Below are 15,009 nucleotides of genomic sequence, written 5' to 3' on the forward strand. Positions count from 1 at the left end.
ACAATGTTTATTAATGATGATTTTTTATAACATTCCACCTATGAGGACACTAGAGGGCGATTTGGCCATTTTACTACAGGAAAGGTGCTGCAACAATAGCCTGTTCATTGAATTTCTGCTAAAAGTGCAAATTGGAAAAACAGTCATCAGTATGTGCACTCAGTGATCCCCTCTATGAGTCTGGTAATGAGGTACAGTAGTGTCTGGGCTATGTGATTCTACTTTGAGTTTGGTAATGAGGTACAGTAGGGTCTGGGCTATGTGATTCTACTACAGTGCCTTCGGAAAGTATTCAGACCCCTTGACTTTTTCCACATTTTGTTACGATACAGCCTTATTCTAAATTGATTTTTTTAAAATCATCAATTTACACACAATACCCCATAATGACATCACAATACCCCATAATGACATCACAATACCCCATAAAGACATCACAATACCCCATAATGACATCACAATACCCCATAATAAAAAAGCCACAAACTTTTTTATACATTTTTGCAAATGTATAAAATAAAAACATGGAATAAAACATTTATAAAAGTATTCAGACACTTTACTCAGTACTTTGTTGCAGCACCTTCGGCAACGATCACAGACTCAAATCTTCTTGGGTATAACGTTACATGCTCGACACACCTGTATTTGTAGAGTTTCTCCTATTCTTCTCTGCAGATCCTCTCAAGTTATTTCAGGTTAAATGGAGAGCGGCGTTGCACAGCTATTTTCAGGTCTCTCCAGAGATGTTCAATCGGGTTTAAGTCCGAGACTTGTACAGAAGCCACTCCAGTTGGAAGGTGTACGTTCATCCCCAGTCTGAGGTCCTGAGCACTCTGGAGTAGGTTTTCATCAATGATCACTCTGTACTTTGCTCAATTCATCTTTTCCACGATCCTGACTAGTCTCCCAGTCCCTGCCACTGAAAAACATATCCACAGCATGATTCTGCCACCACCATGCTTCACCGTAGGGATAGTGCCAGGTTTCCTCCAGACGTTACCCTTCGCATTCAGGCAAACAAGATCCGTCTTGGAGTGACCATTGGGTTCTTGCCTTATATGCAAATTGTCTTACATGTCTGTATATAGGTGTGTGCCTTTCCAAATCATGTTCAATCAATTGAATGTTATACCGGTGGACTCTAATCTAGGTGTAAAAACATCTGAAGGATGATCAATGGAAACTGAATGGACCTGAGCTCAATTTCGAGTCTCATAACAAAAGGTTTGAAATCTTATGTAAAGGCATTTCTGTTTTTTTATTTTTAATAAATTAGCAAAAATCTCAAAAAACCTGTTTACATTTTTTTTATTATAGGGTATTGTGTGTAGATTGATGAGGAAACAATAGAATTTAATCAATTTTAGAATGAGGCTGTAACGTAACAAAATGTGGAAAAAGAGAAGTGGTCTGAATAGTTTCAGAAGGCGCTGTATGAGTCTGGTAATGAGGTACAGTAGTGTGGGCTATGTGATTCTGGTAATGAGGTACAGTAGTGTGGGCTATGTGATTCCATTATGATTCTGGTAATGAGGTACAGTAGTGTGGGCTATGTGATTCTGGTAACGAGGTACAGTAGTGTGGGCTATGTGATTCTGGTAATGAGGTACAGTAGTGTGGGCTATGTGATTCCATTATGATTCTGGTAATGAGGTACAGTAGTGTGGGCTATTTGATTCTGGTAATGAGGTACAGTAGTGTGGGCTATGTGATTCCATTATGATTCTGGTAATGAGGTACAGTAGTGTGGGCTTTGTGATACCATTATGAGTCTGGTAATGAGGTACAGTAGTGTGGGCTATGTGATTCTGGTAATGAGGTACAGTAGTGTGGGCTATGTGATTCCATTATGAGTCTGGTAATGAGGTACAGTAGTGTGGGCTATGTGATTCTGGTAATGAGGTACAGTAGTGTGGGCTATGTGATTCCATTATGAGTCTGGTAATGAGGTACAGTAGTGTGGGCTATGTGATTCTGGTAATGAGGTACAGTAGTGTGGGCTATGTGATTCCATTATGAGTCTGGTAATGAGGTACAGTAGTGTGGGCTATGTGATTCTGGTAATGAGGTACAGTAGTGTGGGCTATGTGATTCCATTATGAGTCTGGTAATGAGGTATAGCGATGTCTGGGCTGATTTATGTACCTGGTAACCCTGGCAACATTGAGGGACAATGACCTCAGCCTTTGTATTTAGACAGGATAGTAGTACTCATTCTAGTAATATTATCATTCTATTTATCAAAGTAATGGTAACCATTATGAATTTTTAGAAATACTACAAACAAGACAGGTTTACTGTTACCAAGGTCAATGTATGCTCCAAGAATCAACAATAGACATTTCATTGGTTCTTCAAAGAGACGTGAAACCTACTGTCATTATTGTGTGTCAAGATGCTGTTCTGAGGTTGGATGGGGCACCCCTTTCTCTGAAGAACCCATCACATACTCCATCATCATTCTTCTCCCCTCTGTCATTTTATAAATTATTTTGTTGTTGTTTTTCTGCACGTATTTGTGAGTGCAGAACACTTAGATAAGCTGTGGCTATTGTATATTGCATTGCATGATTTGTCATGTCTTTATCTATTGTCTGGAATCTGTGACTGACTTCACACTTACTCTCTGACTTCTGCTTCAAACAATATCAGCCAAATTCTATCATTCCAGTGTGGACTGCTTTTTAAAAAATATTTCAATTATTTTCTGTAATTTATTGAGGACACAAAGGTACTCTAATATCAAAAGTAGCTCAGAGCAAGGACTGATGAATTAGTAATCTGTTTTTTTTATATATCTCCATTCCTCGTTGTATAACGATTTAGCTCGGAGCACTAAGAGCAGTTAATTTGTCTTCATTGAGAACGTGAGAATCACTATGTTTAAATAAGATCTAATGCACATTTAATCTCAGGCAATGAGCTTTAATGATTTAACAATAGAGACATTTGTATTTGTAAAGACTTGTATTTGTTTCATACATATTCATAAGAGAACTTGGTGTGCAGCAATAGGTTGATCACCCATTAACCTGTGCTGATGGACCACGATAGACTGGTGTAGCCTTGGAGATACACTCGGAGACACACACACACACACACACAGACAGACAGATAGACAGACAGACAGACAGACAGACAGAAAGACAGACGCGCGCACACACACACACACACACACACACACACACACACACACACACACACACACACACACACACACACGCACACACACACACACACACACACACACACATACACAGGGAGACACACGCACACAAACACTCAAACACACACACAAATATTGTGACAGACACACACACACAGACAGACAGACAGACAGACAGACAGACAGACAGACAGACGCGCACACGCGCACACACACACACACACACACACACACACACACACACACACACACACACACACACACACACACACACACAGAGGGAGACACACGCACAAACACTCAAACACACACACAAATATTGACAGACACACACACACACAAACAACCACACACACACACACAAACACACAGGGAGACAGAAACACACACGCACACAGTGAAAGACACACAATCACATAGACAGACACACACACACACGCACACACACACAAACACACAAACACGCACCCACAATCACACAGACACACACACACACACACACACACACACACACACACACACACACACACACACAGTGAAAGACACACACTCACAGAGACAGACACACACACACGCACACATACACACAAACACACAAACACACACCCACAATCACACAGAGACAGACACAGACACAGACACACACATACACACACACACATACAAATTAGCCAGCGTTATTATGAATATAAATCTCTGATATTTGAATTCAGCCTTCTAACTGATCTACCAGTCAGTCAGACAACACTATGAAAGTGGAAGCATTGAATCATGCATAGAGTGTGTATCTGTACTCTAAGCCAGTACTCTTCAAGGTATTCGAAGGTCCGTCACGTTTATTTGATGGCAGCTCTTGATCATTATTATTCTTGGCTGCTGTATGAAACTGAAATCGTTAAAAAAATCAATAGACAATAGACAGAACCTCAGGCAAGAGCAGAGATAATCTGAGGGTATCCCTGCAAGAAATGGCAACTTGGGATATCTAGAGCAGTGTGTTGTTGGTGCGGGTGTGAACCAGAAAACTACCTGGGGATGGACAAAAAAACACTCTCTTTCAAAATGGGGAACAGACTTCTAAAGAACAATATCAGGGGTGAACTGGGACACTCTCAATTCTGTTTCAATGTTAGTGGCTTTATTGGCATGGGAAACATGTGTTAGCATTGCCAAAGCAAGTCAAGGAGATGGTAAACAAAAGTGAAATAAACAATAAAAATGAACAGAAAACATTACACTCACAGAAGTTCCAAAAGAATAAAGACATTTCAAATGTTATATTATGTTATACAGTGTTGTAACGATGTGCAAATAGTTAAAGTACACAAGGGGATAAAAATAAACATCTCTCTCTCTCTCTGTTGATAGGGACGCCCTAAAAGCTTGGTGTTGATTGAAACACCTTAGACTTTAACAATAAAGAAATTATCTTTCCAAATTCATTTTCAAATGAAAACTTTTCAAGTTCTCTGAAAATAAAAGTTTAGCCAGGACCGCACAAAAAAATATGTTCCACTTTCACTACCACCTCGCCAATACTCATCAACGGTTGTCAACACACTCCCTTTCTGAATTCAGAATGACATCGCTCTTCTTTGACTACAACCATCACAGAAGTAATGACAGCCAGAGATTAGAAAACATTCAGGGGAAAACAATGTAAAACTAACAATGTTTTAATCATGCAAAATGACTCCATTCCATTCCATTTTTAGTCAAATCCAGTGCTTGATTGTTATATTGTTATACGTGAGGTTTTTTCCCCCTCATGGTCGGGGATGGAGTATGAAACATAGACTCACTCGAGAATGACATTTGAAGGGAGGCCCAATCAACCCAGCCTTCTCCCGGCTGTGTAATCAGTAATGACAGGCAGAGCAATTACACCAGTTAATCATGTAATATCAATTATTCCCCCTCACCATGCACACTGTCATTAGTCTCAGCCTCTGTTTGACTAATACATATTGAGCCCATTCTACTGGAGTAGGGTTGAAGGGAAGAAGATACCTTTTTGACCTACAGACAACCTTGGTCCCGTGTCATACCTGTAACAGTGTCTACCAGAGGCTTAAGAGTAACAGAGAGGGGAGGGTACCATTAGAGCTGTTATGGCGACCGTATTACCTTCACAACGGCGGTCACGAGTCATGAAGGCAGTCAAATTCCACATGACCTTTTAGTTATGGTAATTAGGCTTCTCCAAGCTCTGGTGCTTCTGATGGTCATTAGTAGCCTACCAAACTTGCTGAATGCCTGGTACTCAGCAATCTATTGTCCCTATAATCACTCTGACATCAATGCAAATGTATTTGAAAATGTAATCAAACACTTCATGAGAGCTCATGTTGCACAACATTACTATAGGCTATGCAATTGCGTGAGAAAACAGAGTGATGGCCTCTGCTAAAAAGAGGAGGGTCCCATCAGCTTTCTATAGGCTATGTCTAATATAATTATTTCTCAATTTTCCTAATATTAAGCACATTATTTATATTTACAACAGGAGTATATAATGAAAATTAACCAGGGGGAAAAGTGTCCTCCAAACATGAATGTTTCAATTTAAATTAAAACAAATGTCACACATATATTATTTAGTATATGTAAAGACAATTTTAAATCAAGAATAGTCCGATGGATGACAATATTAGCCTATCACTTGTGAATTATATACTATCACTTGTGAATGATGCCCAGCATAAGAAACAAAACACTTTTTTTGTGACTTGTTCGAATCATGGTCCAAACCTCATGTAGCCTAAAGTGGCCAAATAAGTTTTTAAAAGTAAACACATTAATCCACTTTACAAGGGGTGTAGAACGTAACTGGCATATGTAAGCAGCGCTTGAGTTTCAATTCTGGGGAAGATTATTTTCACCATAAATATACACCTTTATAATAAAAGCATTACATGTATAATTGCATTTGCGTTCACTGATAATGTTGTTTTCCTGCTAATGGCACGTTTGTACTTACAGACTCCTGCCGTGTGCATTACTGCGCTTATAATGTGAAGAAACAGAATAATAGTTTATCAACATTTTAAGCTAAACATTCTGATCTGTTGCGTCAGCCTCATTGCTTAAAACAGTTTTCTTTTGATGCTAGTGGTTGTATTCATTTGGGATCTATCACATCCCACAACTGTCCCAGACAATGTTTGGAATATTTATTTCCCGCACAGAATAGAATAGGTCGGCTTTTGTACTTTAGACTAGTGCTTTTGCTGTTCGTTAGGCCCATGCATGTTGTTGGCTGATGAACACGTGTACAGTTCTTCCAATATTTTCTAAATGCACCTGGGAGTTGGATAAGGACACCTGTACTGTAGTTGCGTCCCCGATCTTCCTGGAAGACCTGATCACGTGACGGAGAGCCGTGTGACTGAGAGACGCTTCGGATTGCGCTGCACACACAGGGAGAAGGGCACAACAAAAGGCATGGATTTTTTTAGGGTGTATTAAGGCTACAAAGGGGATGCCACTGTGAAATCCTAGGCATTATGAAGTGCTTGTCAAATTGTGATTGAGAGACTATTGGAGTGTTTACAGCCGGCTCAATAAACAAAGTAGAGCTCAAGCCTTTCAAGATACTTTTTTCAAATCATCATTACTCATCATGCAGCTTTACAATGTATTACACATCAAAACATATAGCCCCATGTTTGTAGAACAACTAAAGTTACACTAATAACTCTAAATTAAGCATATAGGAGTAGCTATTTATTTTTTCACCACTCAACACAGAATAGCTGCATGTTCGCACTGCCTCAAATCATTTGGAGACAATATTTGTATTTTAATTGTATTCTTCATACTATAACACAATATAAAATAATGCCATGTAATTATAACCAAATCTTGTCTGCTAAATGAACAAGTGTAGCCCACAGCCATATGGCATAGCCAGATCAGGACCTAACATCAGGACAACTCAGAGAATGTTATTCTGTTCTTCTGAAATAGACCACATTTTCTTCATATCCTGCTTCTTTAGAGCTGTCTAAAATAAATAATGGATTCATTCTGAAGGTGTAGGCTATATTACATAGATTTACTAGACTTTTAAAAATGGATTGTAGGCTATGTGTGGAAGCAAGGAGATGGTAAATGTGTTTATGTTAATTAACGGTCAATTACCTTGAGACCGACAGTTATTTGGTTGAAACCTGCTGGCAAAATTTTGTGACCGCCACAGACCTAGGTACCATAGGCTTTACAGTAATACAGACAGGAGGGTACCATAGGCTTTACAGTAATACAGACAGGACGGTACCATAGGCTTTACAGTAATACAGACAGGAGGGTACCATAGGCTTTACAGTAATACAGACAGGAGGGTACCATAGGCTTTACAGTAATACAGACAGGACGGTACCATAGGCTTTACAGTAATACAGACAGGAGGGTACCATAGGCTTTACAGTAATACAGACAGGAGGGTACCATAGGCTTTACGTAATACAGGTGGGAGCGTACCATAGGTTTTACAGTAATACAGACAGGAGGGTACCATAGGTTTTACAGTAATACAGACAGGAGGGTACCATAGGCTTTACAGTAATACAGACAGGAGGGTACCATAGGCTTTACAGTGATACAGACAGGAGGGTACCATAGGCTTTACAGTAATACAGGTGGGAGGGTACCATAGGCTTTACAGTAATACAGGTGGGAGGTGGGAGGGTACCATAGGCTTTACAGTAATACAGCTTTACAGTAATACAGGTGGGAGGGTACCATAGGCTTTACAGTAATACAGGTGGGAGGGTACCGTAGGCTTTACAGTAATACAGACAGGAGGGTACCATAGGCTTTACAGTAATACAGGTGGAAGGGTACCATAGGTTTTACAGTAATACAGGTGGGAGGGTACCATAGGCTTTACAGTAATACAGACAGGAGGGTACCATAGGCTTTACAGTAACATAGAGCGAGAGAGAGATCCCTGCCAGCTTGTTAATCCATGCAGTTTATTTCTAAATCAAAATTAGAGAGGCAAATATTCACTGGGACACACAACTACAAACAACCTTCAACTGCTCCCTCTGTCTGTCTCAGAGAAGGATGGGGAGAGAGAGAGAGATGGAGGGGGGAAGTAGACAGAGAGGGAGAGATGTAGGTAGAAAGAAAGAGAGAGGGATATAAAGAAAGGGAAAGAGAGTAGTGGGGAGGGGTGAGAGACGTCGGTAGAGAATGAGAGAGAGAGAGAGAGAGAGAGAGAGAAAGAGATAGAGGGAGAGATGTAGGTAGAGAGAAAGCAAGAGAGAGGGATATATATAGAGAGAAAGAGAAAGATAGAGATTGAGGTAGAGAGAGAGCGAGAAATGTAGGTAGAGCGACAGAGAGAGAGAAAGTGAGAGAGAGTGAGAGAGAGCAAGAGCGAGAGAGGGATGTAAAGAGAGAAAGAGAGAGAGATGGAGGTAGAGAGAAAGAGAGAGAGAGAGAGAGAGAGAGAGGGGCGGGGAGAAAGACAGAGACAGAAATGCACAACCATAGATCTTCACTTCCATCTGTGGGTGGTTCCCTCCTCTAAAAACACCTCCTTGGAGATACATGGCTGTCATGCGGTGAGATAGCTAAATCACCTCCATGGAAATACATGGCTGTTGTGCAGTGAGATAGCTAAATCACCTCCATGGAAATACATGGCTGTTGTGCAGTGAGATAGCTAAATCACCTCCATGGAAATACATGGCTGTCATGCAGTGAGATAGCTAAATCACCTCCATGGAGATACATGGCTGTTATGCAGTGAGATAGCTAAATCACCTCCATGGAAATACATGGCTGTTGTGCAGTGAGATAGCTAAATCACCTCCACGGAGATACATGGCTGTTATGCAGTGAGATAGCTAAATCACCTCCATGGAAATACATGGCTGTTGTGCAGTGAGATAGCTAAATCACCTCCATGGAAATACATGGCTGTTGTGCAGTGAGATAGCTAAATCACCTCCATGGAAATACATGGCTGTTGTGCAGTGAGATAGCTAAATCACCTCCATGGAGATACATGGATGTTGTGCAGTGAGATAGCTAAATCACCTCCATGGAGATACATGGCTGTTGTGCAGTGAGATAGCTAAATCACCTCCATGGAGATACATGGCTGTTGTGCAGTGAGATAGCTAAATCACCTCCATGGAGATACATGGCTGTTGTGCAGTGAGATAGCTAAATCACCTCCATGGAGATACATGGCTGATGTGCAGTGAGATAGCTAAATCACCTCCATGGAGATACATGGCTGTTGTGCAGTGAGATAGCTAAATCACCTCCATGGAGATACATGGCTGATGTGCAGTGAGATAGCTAAATCACCTCCATGGAGATACATGGCTGTTGTGCAGTGAGATAGCTAAATCACCTCCATGGAGATACATGGCTGATGTGCAGTGAGATAGCTACCAGACAGGAGAATAATTTTGGCACACAAAACAAAAAAAGTACTTGTCAGTGCATCCTGTCCTGCATGTGTGTGTGTGTGTGTGTGTGTGTGTGTGTGTGTGTGTGTGTGTGTGTGCCCAAACAAAAGGTGTCCTGTGTAACAGGTGTTAATTACAGTAGCTTACTGTTGGAGTGTTACCCAAAACAATGTTATTTTGTTGATGTTGCTAAACCTGCAATCCCCCCCCGAGGCTGCGTAAGACATCAGACATGTGTGAAAGCCTTGAACACAGCCAGAAGAGCTTTCCAGACACCTCTTTAAAATCAACTGCTAATATATACTCTACTCACAGAGTGGTTGACATCTATTCAGCCAACATAGAAACTGCCAACGGTGGAGAGAAGAAGAGGGGAAAGGAGGACAAAGGGGAGAGATGACATTTTCTGAAGGCATATTTCATCCAAAGCCTGGTCTTTGAGAATGAGCAGGTGTGTTTAATCATATGTGTGCAAACGTTGACCCTTGACCTGTGTAATGGCTGACATTTCACTGTGAGCTGTGATTCATGGCCAGGATGCAAAGGAATATGATACAAAGGAATTAAAATGAAAGGAGAGAGAGACATAGGGGAGAGAGAGAAAAGGGTGGAAGGAGAGAGAGAGAGAGAGAGAGAGAGACATAGGGGAGAGAGAGAAAAGGGTGGAAGGAGAGAGAGAGAGAGAGAGAGAGAGAGAGACAGAGAGAGACATAGGGGAGAGAGAGAAAAGGGTGGATGGAGAGAGAGAGAGAGAGAGAGAGAGAGAGAGTGAAGTCATTATCATATCCAACTTACCCATAATAATAAACAACAGAAAAAGTAAAACAATATAATGACTGGGTTCTATTTTAGTACACGTTCACTTTTTGCATTTCCTGTTTGATTTTCCATCGCTCACGGCAACTGAACTCAGTAGGTGTCACTTAAAGGCTGTTTATTGCAGCTGTCAATCATATCTGTAATTATGTACAGAGAGCACACACACATGCACATACATACACACACACGCAAGCGTTGGCTGTCAATCCGTTCTGAAATAACGTAGGGTGTGATCTTCCTGTCAAGGATGGTTGCTGCATGGTGAGAGACAATAAGACAGTATAATAACCATCATAAAGTCAGCCTCTCATCACTACCCCCCTCTCCTCCTCCACACCCCTCCTCCTCTACACCCCTCTCCTCCTCTACACCCCCCTCCTCCTCTACCCCCCTCTCCTCCTCTACACCCCCCTCTCCTCCTCTACACCCCCTCTCCTCCTCTACACCCCCCTCTCATCACTACCCCCCTCTCCTCCTCCACACCCCCCCCTCCTCCTCTACACCCCTCTCCTCCTCTACACCCCCTCCTCCTCTACACCCCTCTCCTCCTCTACACCCTCCCTCCTCTACCCCCCTCTCCTCCTCCACACCCCTCCTCCTCTACACCCCTCTCCTCCTCTACACCCCTCCTCCTCTATACCCCTCTCCTCCTCTACACCCCTCTCCTCCTCTACACCCCTCTCCTCCTCTACACACCTCTCACCACTACACACATCTAATCCACTACACATCTTTAATCCACTACACACCTCTAATCCACTACACACATCTAATCCACTACACAACTCTAATCCACTACACACCTCTAATCCATTACACACCTCTAATCCACTACACACCTCTAATCCACTACACAACTCTAATCCACTACACATCTTTAATCCACTACACACATCTAATCCACTACACACCTCTAATCCACTACACACATCTAATCCACTACACATCTTTAATCCACTACACACCTCTAATCAACTATTCATCTTTAATCCACTACACATCTCTAATCCACTACACACCTCTAATCCACTACACACCTCTAATCCACTACACACCTCTAATCCAGTACACATCTTTAATCCACTACACCCTTCTCATCACTACACACCTCTAATCCACTACACAACTCTCATCACCACACACCTCTAATCCAATACACAACTCTCATCACTACACATCTCTCATCCTCCACACCACTTATCATCTATAAACTCTCATTATCTCTAGTGCTTACACTCATGTCTGTCATTTTAACAGATCTGAGTAACCCATTAAGATCCAATCAAGCAGAAGTTCCACTGTGATTTCTCATGTGATTTACTTGAAACACAGGAGTTGTTGTGTATATGTATGTGTGTGTGTGTGTGTGTGTGTGTGTGCGTGTGTGCATGCATGAGTGTGTGCGTGCGTGTGTGTGTGTGTGTGTGCGTGTGTGTGTGCCTTTGTTAGATAGGCGGGGCAATTGCTGCTTTTGTTGGCTGGTCGATGGCAGGTGGCTGGCCATCTGTTGATGGCAGGTAAGAGTGGAGGATGCTAGTCTACTGGAGGAATGGAGAGTGGCAGGGGGTAGGGATGAATACACTCCTCAATCACTCACACCTGAATGAACAGCAGGTGGAGGGCTGGGCGGATGGAGGGACGGAGGGAGGACAGCAGGAGGAATAAGGGATGGAGATGAAAGAGGAGTTGAATGACTCTGAGAGACATCTGGTCTTCAGTTGCCTTCAAAACCGTCTACATTCGTGCGTCACAATGATAAAAATGTAAGTTGGGTTTTGATTTGATAATGTACATTTTCCCATTAACATGAGACAGCGATACGGTAATTGCTCTCTATCCAACTGTCACACCCTGATCATAGTTTGCTTTGTACGTTTCTATGTTTTGTTTGGCCAGGGTGTGATCTGAGTGGGCATTCTATGTTGTGTGTCTAGTTTGTCTGTTTCTGTGTTTGGCCTGATATGGTTCTCAATCAGAGGCAGGTGTTAGTCATTGTCTCTGATTGGGAACCATATTTAGGTAGCCTGTTTGGTGTTGGGTTTTGTGGGTGATTGTTCCTGTCTCAGTGTTTGTTTGCACCAGATAAGGCTGTTTTGGTTTTTCACATGTCTTGGTTTTGTTAGTCTATTCATGTATAGTTTCTTTATTAAAGAACCATTAGTAATAACCACGCTGCGTTTTGGTCCGCCTCTCCTTCGACACAAGAAAACCGTTACACCAATAGCATAGACAGTGAGACAGACCTGCCCATTAGCCCGACTTTGTTTACATAAAACAATACCTCACGCATTATTTTACTTGAGAAATACTGCACCAAACATCTTAGTTAGGTGTAAAATTGCACAACTCAAACATCCTTGACCAAATGTCTAAATTAATTACAGATTTCTTAAGATACATTAGATTCATTATAGGGATTTTGAGGAAGTTAAATAGGCTTCCATGTCTACAGTGTTTCATGAGGGAAAAACATAATTAACCAAACATGGAATCGGTCAGTAAACACGTCGCTAAGACTTTTCTAATGAGCAACAGAAAAACACACGTGCCAATCGATGTGTTCAGTGGCTCTTTAAGTGAATGATGGACACACAGAGCACGTTAAAGGGGTGTATGCCATGGAAAGACCCGGTTGTTTTATCCCTACTCCTTAGAACAAGAACACTTCTGTTTTTAAACCATAACAGTCTAAGCGCTGTCTAAGGGGGGCCTTAATGTATGGGCTAAAAGCTTTTCTGCTATTAGCCCATACAATCACATTCAATTACAGATTCACTACATGGAACAACAGATAGTCCCCTCAAAAAATAATCCTGTGTGATTACGCTCTCCATAGCAGATGTGAGTAAGACCTTTAAACAGGTCAAGGTTCACAATGCCGCAGGGCCAGACAGATAACCAGGATGTGTACTCCGAGCATTGAATTGACCAATCTAGCAGGTGTCTTCACTTACATGTTCAACCTCTCCCTGTCTGAGTCTGTAATAGCAACAAGGAGACCAACATAGTCCCTGTGCCCAAGAACACTAAGGTAACCTGCCTAAATGACTACCGACCCGTAGCACTCACATCTGTTGCCATGAAGTGCTTTAAAAGGCTGATCATGGCTCACATCAACACCATTATCCCAGAAACCCTCGACCCACTCCAAATTGCATACTGCCCCAACAGATCCACAGATGATGCAATTTCTATTGCACTCAACACTGTCCTTTCCCACCTGGACAAAAGGAACACCTATGTGAGAATGCTATTCATTGACTACAGCTCAGCGTTCAACACCATAGGTGCCCTCTAAGTTCATCACTAAGCTAAGGACCCTGGGACTAAACACCTCCCTCTGCAACTGGATCCTGGACTTTCTGACGGGCCGCCCCCAGGTGGTGAGGGTAGGTAACAACACATCTGTCATGCTGATCCTCAACACGGGGGTCCCTCAGGGGTGCGTGCTCATTCCCCTCCTGTACTCCCTGTTCACTCATGACTGCATGGCCAGGCACGTCTCCAACACCATCATTAAGTTTGCCGATGACACAACAGTGGTAGGCCTGATCACAGACAACGATGAGACAGCCTATAGGTAGGAGGTCCAAGAGACCTGGTCGTGTGGTGCCAGGATATCAACCTCTCCCTCAATGTGATCAAGACAAAGGAGATGATTGTGGACAACAGGAAAAGGAGGACCAAGCACGCCCCCATTCTCATCGACGGGGCTGTAGTGGAGCTGGTTGAGAGCTTCAAGTTCCTTGGTGTCCACATCACCAACAAGCTATCATGGTCCAAACACACCAAGACAGTTGTGAAGAGGGCACGACAAAGCCAATTCCCCCTCGGGAGACATTTGTCATGGGTCCTCAGATCCTCAAAAAGTTCTACTGCTGCACCTTCGAGAGCATCCTAACTGGTTGCATCACTGCTTGGTATGGCAACTGCTCTGTCTCTGACCACAAGGCACCAGTACATCACTGGGGCCAAGCTTCCTGCTATCCAGGACCTCTATATCAGTCGATGTCAGAGGAAGGCCCTAAAAATTGTCAAAGACTCCAGCCACCCTAGTCATAAACTGTTCTCTCCGCTAACTCACGGCAAGCGGTTAGCAGAGCACCAAGTCTAGGTTCAAAAGGCTTATTACAGCTTCTACCCCCAAGCCATAAGACTGCTGAACAGCTAATCAAATGGCTACTCAGACTATTTACATTGCCCCCTGCCCCTCTTTTACGCTGCTGCTACTCTCTGTTTATTATCCATGCATAGTCACTTTAACTCTACCTACGTGTACATATTACCTCAATTACCTCGAACAACCGGTGCCCTGTCACATTGATTGACTCTGTACCGGTATATAGCCTCCACATTGACTCTGTACTGGTACCCCCCTGTATATAGCCTCCACATTGACTCTTTACCGGTACCCCCTGTATATAGCCTCCACATTGACTCTGTACTGGTACCCCCCTGTATATAGCCTCCACATTGACTCTTTACCGGTACCCCCTTGTCTCAGGATGGTAAGTTGGTGGTTGAAGATATCCCTCTAGTGGTGTGGGGGCTGTGCTTTGGCAAAGTGGGTGGGGTTATATCCTTCCTGTT

The sequence above is a fragment of the Oncorhynchus mykiss genome, chromosome 27 (genome assembly GCF_057628025.1).
Source record: "Oncorhynchus mykiss isolate SJ-2025 chromosome 27, ASM5762802v1, whole genome shotgun sequence".
NCBI classification, from domain to species: domain Eukaryota; kingdom Metazoa; phylum Chordata; class Actinopteri; order Salmoniformes; family Salmonidae; genus Oncorhynchus; species Oncorhynchus mykiss.